The sequence below is a fragment of the Typopeltis vanoorti genome, chromosome 4 (assembly GCF_054136105.1).
Source record: "Typopeltis vanoorti isolate ZY-2024b chromosome 4, IOZ_Tvanoo_1.0, whole genome shotgun sequence".
NCBI lineage: Eukaryota > Metazoa > Arthropoda > Arachnida > Uropygi > Thelyphonidae > Typopeltis > Typopeltis vanoorti.
The window spans coordinates 75,973,620-75,987,566 of record NC_143552.1 but is presented as its reverse complement, the minus strand read 5'-3'; the positions used below and the strand labels follow the sequence as shown (position 1 = coordinate 75,987,566).

General features: G+C 34.4%; 1 protein-coding gene across 1 annotated transcript in view; it reads left to right on the top strand.

The window, feature by feature from the left end:
* The first annotated feature begins 3,071 nt into the window (after positions 1 to 3,071).
* The window catches only part of LOC150107421 (transcription initiation factor TFIID subunit 1-like), a 688,572-nt gene continuing 677,696 nt past the window's right edge, over positions 3,072 to 13,947 (top strand). Inside the window, exons 1-2 of the mRNA XM_090391849.1 lie at positions 3,072 to 3,243; positions 10,637 to 10,726. The gene's annotated coding sequence lies outside the window, so the exon portion shown is untranslated. The remainder of the gene's footprint in view (positions 3,244 to 10,636; positions 10,727 to 13,947) is intronic.

Genomic DNA, 13,947 nt, shown 5'->3' with positions numbered 1-13,947 from the left:
GTAGAATTTGAACAACTGTCCCTAGCTCGCGTTGCATAGCGCTAAAACGGCCTCACCTATTCCCTATAGTGGAATAAAAGGCGTTAACCTATCTTCATCAGCTGTTGTCGTTCCACTGCTGGATGAAGGCCTTTCCTACATTACTCCAAAAGTTTCTACCCATATGTTTTCCCATGTCACTCCTGCAAATCTGATATCGTCAGTCTGTGTTTTAGGTTGGCATCATGATTGTTTGTCTTCTCGTGAAATCGAATCCATTACTTCTTTTGTCCATCCTTGATCATGTCCTTGAGCAATATGCCCAGCCTCTTGCCACTTCAGATATTTCACCCTTCATATTGTGTCAGAGACATTGGTTTGATTTCTTATCCCCATGTTCCTTTTATGATCCAGACTTGTCATACCAAGCATTCTTCTTTCCATACTAAACTGTGTTGTTCTTAATTTTTGAATTTTCTCTGCATTTATTCTGCATGTTTCCCAGCCATATGCTAATATAGGAGGAATACATTGGCTAAAAAATTTTCCCTTCAGTCATAATTGTAGTTGGCTTTTGAATATTGAATGTAATTTTCCAAATGCTTTACATCTAAGCATCGTGCATCTTTTAATTTTACCCATAAAAATTTTTTTAAACTTTTATTTGATTCCATCGATATCTGTTGTCCTATATATATATGTAATAATCTACTTGTTTAATTTCATCATTATTGATTTTTATTATTTCAGGCTGAACATAGTTATTGAACATAACTTGGGTCTTCTTTAGGTTTATCTTTAGGCGAGCTCTTTTGCTAGTAATTTGGAGTTCATGCATATGAGTCTGTAATTAATTCGAATGGAAGTTAAGATAACTATAGTTCGCCCACCATTTCTAGATCCCTTGTTGTGCCAAGAATAGTCGATTCATGCTGAAGGGGAGAAATAAATGAAGGATGTACGAATTGGTCGCCAACATGCGAAATCACGTGCTTTCTTGTCTGTCGCTGTACTAGTACTAGCTTGCTTTTTGTTGTTCTCTTTTTGCGTTATTTTTTTATTATTAATTTGTATGATGGATCCAGTACAGTCAACAAGTTCTGTTGTTAAACGTTTCGGTAGCTCTTGCAAAAGAATATTGAATAATGTGCTGTACATTCTGCGAAAAAGAATCGTCAGAAGGCCGTCTTCTTGTTCCCCTTTCTCAAGTCATAAAACGTGCAAGTGCAATTGCGGGCGTATCGGGGTCGACTGTTAAAAGAATTCGTAGGGAATCAAAAGGTGAAGGTAAGCCAAAATTTAAATCTCCTAAAAAAAAAAAAAAAAATGCGCCAGAGAAAGAAAACTATCGAAAGCGTAGCTTTGAATGATTTTGATGTAGACGTTATAAGAAGAACTATTCACGAATTTTACGTATTCGAGAAAAGAGTGCCAACTATTCTGAACTTGATTCCTGTGCTTAAAGAAAAAATTAATTTTCCTTGGAAAAGAGAAACTTTAAGGAAAATACTTCATGAAATCGGATTTTGTTTTAAAAAGTCCCAGAATAAAAGGAAACTTATCATGGAGCGAAGTGACATTGTTTTATGTAGAACGCAGTATTTGCACGTATTAGCACTCTACGTACATTTTTCCAACTGTTATACAAGCAAAATAGTTACACTTTAAAAACAGCAATGTTCGTAAAAGAAAAGCTAAATTTTCCGACCTGTAATCCTATTATCGGAATGGATTCTCCTTTTTCTGACATGCGCAGTAGTTTCGAGGGACCTCAAATCGGTGGACGAACTATACTCGTATATATCTGGTTCTGCTCATCTATATATCTTCAAAGCCCTGCAAATTACATTCCTTTAATGTCTCTTTCCTGAGAGCATGCATTTCATCAGCTATGATTAGCAGCAATCAACTACCCCAGTTTCTTCCCCTTGTTCGGCCGAAAATAGTATATTCCTTTGCCTCTAGTACTATCAGGACATCCTCTGTTAACCATGTTTCACTAATACCAACAATCTTAGGATTGATTGAGTTAATCAACACTAACTCCTTTCCTTTATCCCTAATGTTTTTAGCATTTTTTTCTATAAATGTTTGCATTCCTCTCATATATGTCAGCTGAGCAGAAGCGCAGCTAGGGAGGGGCAGAGGGTGAGAAACGCCCCGGGCAGCACTTTGAACCGTTTTCAACTTTCGCAGTTAATTCTAAAATACAGTGTCGAGAATCAAGAACTCATTTCCAAATATTGTAACAAGACTGCGAATTTTCCTCACAATTGCTGTAAGTTGCTAGCTTTGAGAGGAGTTTTTCTAAATAAAATAGATTAAGAATTACCTACATTATTATGAAATAGACTTCGCCAATGTCATCGATGATTTTGCATTTTAGAATGTTGAAATTGAAGTTTTACTTCAAAAATAAACATAGTGTTTTAATTTATTTCCCTATACGTCGTTTTGACTGTTTGTAGTATTTTTGGTGTGTATTGAGAGGGGCGGCAAACTCAGGGACCGCCCGGGGCGGCAAAAGCTCTAGCTACACCTGCTGCTGAGTCAGTACTTCAGATCAATATACTGTATATTATTTTCTCTGTAGTTCTGAATGACTTTAACCTTACATTGTCTTCTGAAACATCTTTCCCACATGAAACTGACCTTCCTGCTCCCGATCCTATCAATTCAACTTTCTCTGCACAAAGACTTCTACTTATTCATAGAACACTAACACCTTCTTATGCTTATGAACTTCCATTTTGAGATGCATCCCATCTTTTGAATACAGCTGCATTCCAAACATCAGCGTATTCCGGACCCCTTTTTGACTTTCTTATCTGACTTCCAGGCTTATCATGCTTTTAAGCATGGTGAATCTTAGAAAATTTACTATTTGTTTGTGAACATTCTGTCGCTTACATTATTAGAACTACAGATGTCATTGATCAAATAATAAAAAATTTACCGAAAGTTTGGCTACTATATATTTTTAATATTATGAAATTCACGTTGTTTGCCGTTAGGGTATTGTTTACATACCTTGGTCCATACTGCTGATTGTTCATAATGTTTGTTTGCAGCAGTGTTTTGTGGGAGGGAGTTTTAAATCTGCACGTTTCTTTAGTTTGTTCTGCCTGTTTGGATTAGGTTGAAACAAATAACCATTTTTTCAGCATTTAGTTTTGTTCTTCACTGGTATTTGTATTTCAACTTAGCATGTCTAATTATCTTCATGCTAAATGTTATCGAATTTTTATGTAATCAATATCGCAAGTATGTTGTAATGAGAGTTCATAATTTTCTTTTACACTAATATATGTTACGGATACAATATTGCAATGAAAGGATTAAAAACCAGTGCATTAGTTGTATGTTATGGAAAATTTAAACGCAAGCGGAAGATGTAATGTGTAAATTAAATTATGGAATAATTTACATAGGGATAAATAATGATTGAATAGCAAATTTTTCAGCTGCGTTTCATGACCATTCTCAATGCACATAGGAAAAGATAAGTCAAATTAGAATAACAGTTGAAAATTAAAGCGAGTGTTATATGATATTAATGGCAAGAGGAGATCTCCATCAATAAAATCTATGAGCATTCACAGCAACAAATTAATAACAAAAAATGAATCACTTCACACAGAGTTCACGTGTATGCGAAGTTATTGAAGGTGGAGTGTTGCTACATGTAACCTCCCATAATTGGGAAAGCCTTATGCAGTTATTTTTGTTAACGTTTGGCCAATGGATGTGAGCTTCACAGCTTTCTGCATATTATCTTTCTAACAAGAAATAACATTTGTGAAAGACTTCAGTTTTATTCCAATTAACTCTGTTCAGTAGAATAACATTGCTTGCCAAACCTGACCTATGAAACTCATGGAACAGAATATAATCTTGATGTTCTTAAATTAATTTAATTTTCACATTAGTTGCTTAATATGTAAAAACGTTTGAGATTTGATATTTTTAGATCTAAATTTTATCAAACTTTTCTTACTTTTCAAGCTTGAACTGCAACTTAAACTGTGCAGTCTGATTGTTGCTAATGTTGTTAGTCATTGAAAACCTTTAATTATGAACTACAAATAATTAAAACATAGTATTTGAAATCAAACACATTTTTACATCTTTATTGCCAATAGACCTGACAGATTTTGCAAAAAAAAAGTTTTGCAGAATTTCTTATGTCCTTTTGATTAATATTGAAGTATTGAAAAATATGAACATTGAATTTACGTGCAGATTTTTGGCTACGTAGTTTTCCATTAATGCATCAAGCATGTGAAGAGCCTTTCTAATGGTTTTTCATCTGAATGCAAGTTACATTTTAACCTAACCTGTTCTCAGGTTTTTCATCTAAAAAACTTTTTTAAGCAAACAAATGAATAGACAGAATAATAATAATTATTATGTGACACCTCCAGGGAGTCCAAAGACTCAACCAGGGAGAGTGTGTGCCAACAGCACTGAACAATTGATCCCCTTCCAAATACAAAATGCTAGCCTCATAGTTGTAAATGCTAGCCTCATAGTTGTAAATGAATAATAATAATTATTATGTGACACCTCCAGGGAGTCCAAAGACTCAACGAGGGAGAGTGTGTGCCAACAGCATTGAACAATTGATCCCCTTCCAAATACAAAATGCTAGCCTCATAGTTGTAAATGCTTCCATTTTAATTTCAAACCAATAACTGATCAATTTATTAAGAATTTAAGAAACTTGCAGCTAAGGGCTCTAAATTTTTTTAACTTCTAATGCTAACACAGAAAATGCCTCCGTTAGTATATTGGCCATGCCATTTGGCTGGACTTTGGTTCAAATCCCATGCAGAATGTGAAGAATCTTTATCAGGACTTTTCATCTGAAGTTGGGCTACCTGGTCTCGTATGGAGGTTGTAGGATTTTCATTCCCAAAACTCTGGTTTTTTATCATGCAAAATAGGCAAACTGGCTAGAACACATGGTTTACAGACTTAATATGCTGTCCTTAGTTGGTTCAGCTATAAATCCAAAAACCAAATACACAAATGTAGACCTTGAGGCTTTCAAACTCTCAGACTTTTGTTTTACTTCACAGCTGGGCTCCAGATATCATTGTTTTTCAGTTAAGTGGACACTGTTTAGGAATAAGTTTACTATTAAGGCAGTGTATTTTAAGTTATGACAAAACGGTAAGAAAATCAGTGATATGTTTTTAAATTTGAATTTATTTATATCAAACCTAAAATTGTGCATGTGTGTTTATATATGTATATAATGCAAATTGCATGATACCATTTTTTTCCCCCCCTAAATTGAAAAATTTAATGGGTAAACTACCTGTGTTCTGATTTTGTTGAATTATCCATAATCTTATCTGACCATTTACTTGTAATTTCCAGAAAGTCGGGGTCCGTATTGCCACTCTCTTATCTGTTAGTGATTAATCCATTATTATGTTTAAAAAAAAATTACAAAATATTTTTACAAACTATAGTTTCTGAAAATATCAGAAAAGCTGTGTTAACACAGTTCACTGAGATGTCGATCAAGATTTAATGCATAATCATATAATGGCCTTAAGGCCCATTCAGGCATGATACTATCTTATTGAATCAGTATGTTGCTATGGGTTGTAATTTTTCTGTAAATTACATGAATTCTCTGGCCAGTCTGTTTTGAGGCATGAAAAACTGAAATTTCCAGAGGGAGAAAAACTATGTTATCTCTGTATGAGACTGACTAACTAAACTTTAGTTGAAAAGCTGATATGCAGATATTTTGTGTTTAGATGAATTTAACCCAAGGGTGTGATGCTAATATCTGAGCTGTGGAAGCTCATTGATCACTTTGTTCTGATGCTGATTTAAATTGTAATCTGCTAGTGTCATCCAGTACTGATTGACATCATTTGAAGAAAATGAAAATAAGTAAACAGTAAAGAGGGGGGGGGGGAATGAGAGAGAGAAAAAGAAAGAGTGCTGGCCTGGTTGGCTGAAAGGTTATCTGCTCTACAACTAACAGGCTGTGAGTTTGAATCCCACTATAGGCATGGATGTTTTGTTGAGGGTCTTGAAGTGGGAGATGAATTTCATCACGGTGCAGTGTGGGAAGCCTGTAGTAGCATCTTGAAAAATGAGTTCTGTGTTTGAGTGTCTAAAACTGGGTTTCTGGATTATCTGATCCTTAGTACTAATACTAAGGTGAGATTTAGTTACAAATATTTGTATGAATGGATATTATCACTGATATGAGGAGTTACACTAAGGGCTAAAATTGGCATCTAACTGCCTAAAAAGCAGCTGCCCATTGTTTAGGCATTAATCCAAATTTAAGGTTTTTCTGAGATGGAAATGATTGAGGAATATTAGGAGGAAAACAAAGTTTAACTATTTTATTTATAATGAAATATATCTGACTGAAATGTAGGATTTTTTTTTTTTTTTGTCACTTTTTGGAGGAGTGGAAATGATTGCCCATTTTCTGGGTCTGCCATTATCATTCTTAATTGTTTATATTTTTATACAAAGCCAGTATATGTATAATTATTGTAAACTCTGTTTATTAGGGTGTTATGATATAAAGATAACATAAAATGAACTGACTAGTTTCATCACCAATGTGTGGTTTCTGTTATTGGGATTGAGACTAATAAAATAATATTATTATTATGTGACACCTCCAGGGAGAAAGACTTATCGAGGGAGAACAGCTACTCTGCAACTCTGTTTCCACCATTCACAATCTGCCAACAACAAACCGCAACATCACCAATGGCATCTACTGCCCACCACTACCACCACAAGTATTTTCACAGATAATCATAAACATCCATGCCCACAGTGGGATTTGAACCCACAGTCTTTTGGCTGGAGAGCAGATACTCTAACCACTAGGCAAGCACTGGTTGAAAGTTCTTCCTCATGTATTATTATTGTATGTGCACCTCCAAGGAGTCCAAAGACTCATAACTGGAGACCCAAACTATCTATACAATAACAGACAAAGCACTGACTTTGGCAACCCATTCCATTCATTCACAACTCTCCAAGCAAAATCTCACCTCACACCCCTACTAACCACACTTTTACTCAACCTCCAGGAATGACTTCTTATTCCCCCCCCCCCCCCCAGCCAAGTGATCAAACATTTCCCCTGCATCATTCCTCTAAAATCTTTTAAGTAAGTTAAATGGTTTTTATCATATCTCCTCTTTTTTGCCTATCGACCATCTTCTGTAGTCCAAGCTGCGGGTGCAAATCCTGCCAAGGGCATGGATGTTTGTGATTGTCCTACCAATCAATTACCATATGTACTGCTGTAACCTATGTCCTGGCACAGTATGACCTTTGATGTCTTTGTGCCATAAAAAGAATCAAATCCTCATAGGGAATGTTCCACAGACTATTCACCATCTTGGTTGCTTGCCTCTGAATCTTCTCCACCAATTCCTCGTCCACAAGTATAATATATGTATAGTATTTTATACTACTAATTAGAAGCTTCCCACTAAGTTTTTTTCTTTATATTATGCAGGGAAAAAAATTAGTAATATAAAAATTGAAGTCGTTATGAAACCTAGTAATATGAATTTTATACTTACAGGATGTCTGAAAAGTTTGCAGACATAGAAAAAAGTTGTTAGTTACATTCTCAAATAATATTGCGTTGAAAGAGAATGTGTACTTTGCAGTGAACAACATGAGTTTACTAAAGGGAGATCATGTTTGAGTAATTCACAAGGGGAATGGATATATTTTGATACTTTTGGGATTTGCTAAAGTTTTTGACAGGAAAGCTATTGCATCAATTGAGGATATGGGATTGGATTATAAACTACTAATTTGGATAAGAGGATGAATGATTAACGTGATCAGGTGTTCCTCAGGGATCAGTCCTTGGCCCATTATTATTCAATCTTTACATTAATGCCATTGGGAAGGATTTAGTAGAAGACAGCTATTTGCTGATGATGCAAAATAGGTATAGTATAGTAATCAGGAAATGCAATTGACATGCACTGCATTCAGAATGATTTGAATAAGCTGGAATTGTGGGCATATGAAAATGGGTATCAATTTAATGTTAGTAAATGTAAAGTTATGCATTTTTGTGTAATGAGATATCCAATGTAATATGAAATATTATATTTGTGGGATTATGCTAGAAGAAACTGACCAAGCTAGGGATTTTGGAGTTTTAGCAGATAAGTTGTTCAGGGGTCATATAATGAAGACAGCAAATACAACTTGGAGTTTAATCACAATGCTGAAATTGACATGTAAGGATAAGGAAGTCATTTGGTCTCTTTACAAGGCTCTGATATGAACCACATCTAGACTAGCGTGCAAATTTGGTTTCCTATTTTCTAAGGTGCAAAGGAGAATGTTAAAGATGGAAACAGAACTGTGGAATGTAGATTGAGAATTTGTGGACTGTAGACACCAGCAAACAGGAAAAAGATGGATGATATGATAGATCTGCAGACTTTCAAAATGATGAGGATACCAGTAGATGGAATTTTCATTTTATAGAGGGTAGAGAGAAGGCATCCATGGTAGTTGAGAATGAATGCAATGAAGATGGGATGGGAGCTAGATTTTTTTCTCATAATGCAGTGCTCTGTTTGGTTAACCTTTGGGAGCTGTGAGCACTGATAGTGTGAATGAATTCATGGGCAGGTGTGATGAGTGATATGTGGCCTACTATGAGTCCCTGGTGGTCTCTTGTAATAATAATTACTTTACTATTCTAGACCTCCATGAAGTTGTAATATTCATCATGCCTGTATCCTAGATAGTACTATAACACCACTCCTAAAACCCATTTACTATCTGCACATTCACCACTATCATGCAATGAACTTTATGGTCCAGCTACCCTCCATGCAAAAAAAAAAAAAAAAAAAAAGTCATCCCCCACTCATTACCTCTTTTTGCAACTTCTGCTGAGCATGTTAGTAATATGCCCACACTTTTCTGTAACTCTCCAGATACTTTTGTGGATGAAGTTGTTCTACACCTACTTTGTATGAATGATAGTGCATATTGGGATTAAAATTGCTACAGGTGATAGTGATTGGCTGCTTTTTCAGATGCTTCAGATTTTATTTTGTTTTTGCAGAATAAAATTTTTCTTTAACAAAATCCCATTTCTTATAAGTTTTGAAAGTGTGATTTGTTATCTATTAATGTGAGTTATTTGAAAGTGTAACATATTCTTTAAAATATTTTGTCCATGTTTTTGGACACCCTGTATGTGTTTTTGATTTCCACCTATGAAAGATCGTAAACCTAGTACATAAGTACTATGGGTAGGTTAAGGTTTTTTTCTTATCTATTCATTTTGTATATATATATATATATATATATATATATATATATATGACAACAGTGAATTGAGAAGGAGAGCAGATATAATGAATAGTTAGATGGTGAGTTTTATCAGGCAAAGGGGGTTCAATTTGTAAATCTGTGGAGTGAATTTGAAGGGAAGTTGGAATGGTATAAAACTGATGGATTACATTTGAATGGGTTTGGTGTTGGGCATTTAGAAAGCCTGTTGTTTTCTGAGAAGGCACTGAGTCAAGAGGTTCCATTAGCTGACTTTTCGCTGTTTGTACTGTGGTGAAAAGAATAGGGGCCTTGTTTATTATTGTTATTTGACACCTCCACGGAGTCCAAGGACTCAACGAGGGAGGGCACCTACTTTACAGCTCCATCTCCACCATTCAATCACCAACTGACTGCAACTACACAAACGCCATCTATCGCCAACCACCACTGGTATTTCCACAGACAATCACAAACATCCATGCCCACGGCAGCATTTGAGCATGTAGCTTTTTGGCTGGAGAGCAGATAAGCTATCCACTTGGTCAACCATTCAAAGCCCCAGCCAGCATGAAATTCTGTCATGTTGTACCATCATTTTATATTGTGGTTTAAGCCAATAAGAATACAGTTTGGTTGACTAAATCCCAAATTGCCAGCCCATCCTTGTTCGTTCAGTATCCAGGTAGATACCTAACAGGGTGCAGCATGAGAATGTGAGGATTGGACATTAGGTCAGAAGTCCTGGTCGGTTCTCTTCATTCCTTTAAAGGCTATGTGGAGGTCTCCTCTCAGTTATACAGCTTTGACCCCTTAAGCAAAGTAAGAATATTGTATTTTTTTAATAAAAAAACCAAACATTGAACTTTTCAAGCTACTTCAAGCTTCCGGTAAGTGTGTGTGTTGGGGATGGGAATAATCTCACACTTTGTGATGAAATTCATTTCCATCTATGTCACGTATATCAAGCTCAATGCTGGCTTTAAACTCAGCCAGCAAAGTCAACAAGTGACAGTAATATAGATGTAACTTGATAATGTAAATTTGTTATAACATTTCAATTTTATACGTAACTTAGTAATATTAAAATAGAAATTGATGTAGCAAATTTTTATGCAAATTAATTTTGCTGTCAGTGACTGATGTCGACGAAGAGATGTTTTTGCTAAGTGTATAATATATTTTTAAAATTATTGGCTAGTAATTTAATGATATGCTACATCATGTTTAAGTTGGAATTTATTAATGAAACATCAAAATCTTCAATATTAGGTTTGCTATAATTAAAAAATTTGAAAATCTTTTTTTCATATTTAATATTGTCATGTTGAAAATATTGCAGCTGAGAAGAGAAGTTATGAAGATAAATCATAATTCCTGGTTCAGTGATTAAGATGGTTAACAGCTGGTTTGACAAGGAGTTTACTGAGTTGTGAGCTATTATTTGATGTAGTTTTATTTTGAAAGTTATAATTTTATCACTTAATGTATAAAAAAATAATTATGAGAATCAAAAAGTATCAGATTGCAGTTCCTTCCCAATTATTTACTGTATTTGTAAGCCAGACTCATTTTTTAATCACAGATTTTAGTAATATACATGGTGAGGAGTTATGTCATTGAGTGAATAAAGCAAAGAGAGTTGCAGGACACATAGAATGACTGACTGTCACCAGTCTCCTGAGTTTGTATTTTGAAATACATATACAAAAGCAATAAACACAAATGTAATTTATAAAACCAACTTGTTATAGATAGGGTATAACAACCAACTAGTTGTTATATATTCAAAAATCTTTCATGTTATGACCTTCATAAAAATCATAAATCATAATTGAAACCTGAATTGAAAGAAGCCATTGTTGCTAACTCATTCTACTTTGCCAATTTCATTGGTTTATAATCAATTTAATTTTAAGAAATGCTGCTTAGAATTTTTAGCCTTTGCTAGTATCTCAAAAAACATTAACTATTAAAACTCTGCAAGTAAGCTTTTGAATATGTAAAGCTGTAAAGATTAAGAACACAGGTGAAGTTTTATGCAACAAATAAATACAAAGTAGATGCAAAATCATCTACTTTGTATTATCATATAGGTTTTACTTTTATTATTGTAAGGAATGCCTCTAGGATGTTCAGGGACTCATCAAAGGATTCCCTTCTTATCATTCACTCCTTGAACACTGCCACTGAAAAACTGCATTGCATACAATGGAAGCCCATTCTATGTCCTAACCCCATGTCATGAGAAGCACCTGGAATTTTTGTAAGTTCCAGGTGCTTATCTGGAACTTACAAAATCCTTATCTGAACAACATCCTTATGCATTCTTCAGGAATGAACCAGAGCTTTACTTCTGCTTGCCATGAACTGCAAAATTTCACTTTATACTGTAAGACTGAGCCCAACTAATATGTTTCTAACATATCTTCTTTCCATATTACAAACTTTTCAACACTTCATTTCTGTTTTGTTTATTCTCCTGCATACGTTTTAGACTGTCTCTTCAGACTCTAGGTAGGTAACTGTATTTGGACACAGTAGAACTGTGGTTTGTCTCCTTAGCCAAGCTTTGTAAAATAGGTGAATGTGTATTTATATTTTTAAATTTAATTAAATTTATTTTTTAACTCCAGTATTAATATAAATCTAACAACAATGGTTCGGGTACAGACTTCTCTGGTACACCACTGGTCATCTTCTTAAACTCAGTGCTTCCATATATCTCTTTCCAGTGGTTGTCATGAAGCCACTATGCCACAACCTTATTTTTTGTATCACTCCCTTTTGACTTTGTGTAACAGCAAAATCCTCTCAAAATACCTTGCCAAAATCAGCATTATCATGCTATATATCCATTTGTGCAATCCATTTCTGCTGTCATTTTGTTATTGAATGTTACCAGATTTCTGAAGCAAGACATGTTTTGCTTTAGAAAATCTGGAATTTGGAAAGCCTTGTATTAGGAAAGAACTTGACATTGCTCCATCCATCTGTTCATTGGACATCAGCAGATGTTGTATGGTCACTTAGATGCTCAGTAATGTGCCACACCAGTCATTTATGCTTTTCTGGAGGCTTCAAGGCCGTGAAGATCTATCCCATTTCAGGATCTCAGGTGGTGTGGTCACCTAAATAAAATAAGGGAAGAAAGGTTAGCAAAAAGGTTTTTATTTATTTATTATTATTATTTATTTATTATTATTTTTTTTTTGGCAAGATGACAGGAAAAATATTGCAAAAAAATTTGCATAAAAAATGTAAGGAAATTATTGTAGTTAATTATCAAAAAAGGGAATGAATTTTGCTCTCCAAACTACCTGTGCAAAATTCTCCCTTTCTCTCTCTCTCTCTCTCTCTCTTTTCCCTCAGTTACAATAATTTCCTTACATTTTTATGCAGCTTCCACCCATGAAAAGTTGCAAACCTGTAATACCATAATACCATTGGCTGAATTGAACTTCAGCCATTTTTGTGTGCACACACACACAAACACACACATATAGAGACATAATTTTGTTTAGCTTGATTTTGGCTATTAAAATGAATGAAATGGTTCAGTTTAATAATTTTTTAAAATTATTATAATGACATTTTTCATCAGGCCAAGAAAAAATAACTATTATTGCTTAATCATTTTGCTAGTAAAAAATAATCTAGAATTAAAATCGAACTTCATGCTCATTCTTGTATACATTCTAACTCCCAGATTTTATTCATTTCCTTCCATTGATGTTTTTCGATGATAAATAAGTTTCTTTGCCTGGTTGACCATCACCATAGAAGGCCTGCAGTGGTTTGAAATAGTTACATGTGTAGTCTGTAGAGTAGGGTTTCCAGATTACCAACCTCCTTAACCAACTCAGTGTACTAACTAATGTATATTAGGTTTATAGCATTTTTGGTTTGGGAATTGCATAAAATTGATTGAATTGTCTCATGAGCTGTAATGCAAGGCAAATTTGTATTACACCATTTATAGCTATATACATACATATCATTTATAGCTATGTACAAAATTAATATTTGTTACTGAAAAATCTTTATACTTAACTGTTTCTCAGATTATCTATGATGGATTTACATATTCAAATATATATATTCTATATTTGAATATTGCAAATTCAAATATAGAATTGCGATGATCATTCTTAGATTGCGATGTACATAATTATATAATTTTAATTATTATTATTATTATTATTCAGGCCTCCATGGAGTCAAAAGACTCATCGTGGGAGGTCCTTCCTAAGAACATAAAGTCTGTCTAGACTCATCGAGGGGAGTTCCCCCCCCCATAACAAACACAAAGTCTATCATACCACTCCTTAAACTCATTGACCGTTCTCGCTCTCACCACTCCATCAGGCAATGCATTCCATGGTTCAACCACCCTCCATGCAAAGAAACCACTCCTCATCCTCTTGCTCACTGTTTCCTTTTGTAACTTCCAGAGATCTTTAAAAATATATATAAATTTGAAGTTCTCACTTTTTTTTTTTTTTTTTTTTTCCTCTTGAAGATTCCATCCTATAATTTGAATATGTCACATATCATCCCAAAATACTGGATATTCTGTCTGTTCTTGACTTTCTGGAGATGTAGACTGACCTCAACACTGAAAATTCTTTCATCCCCTAATAGTTTTACCAT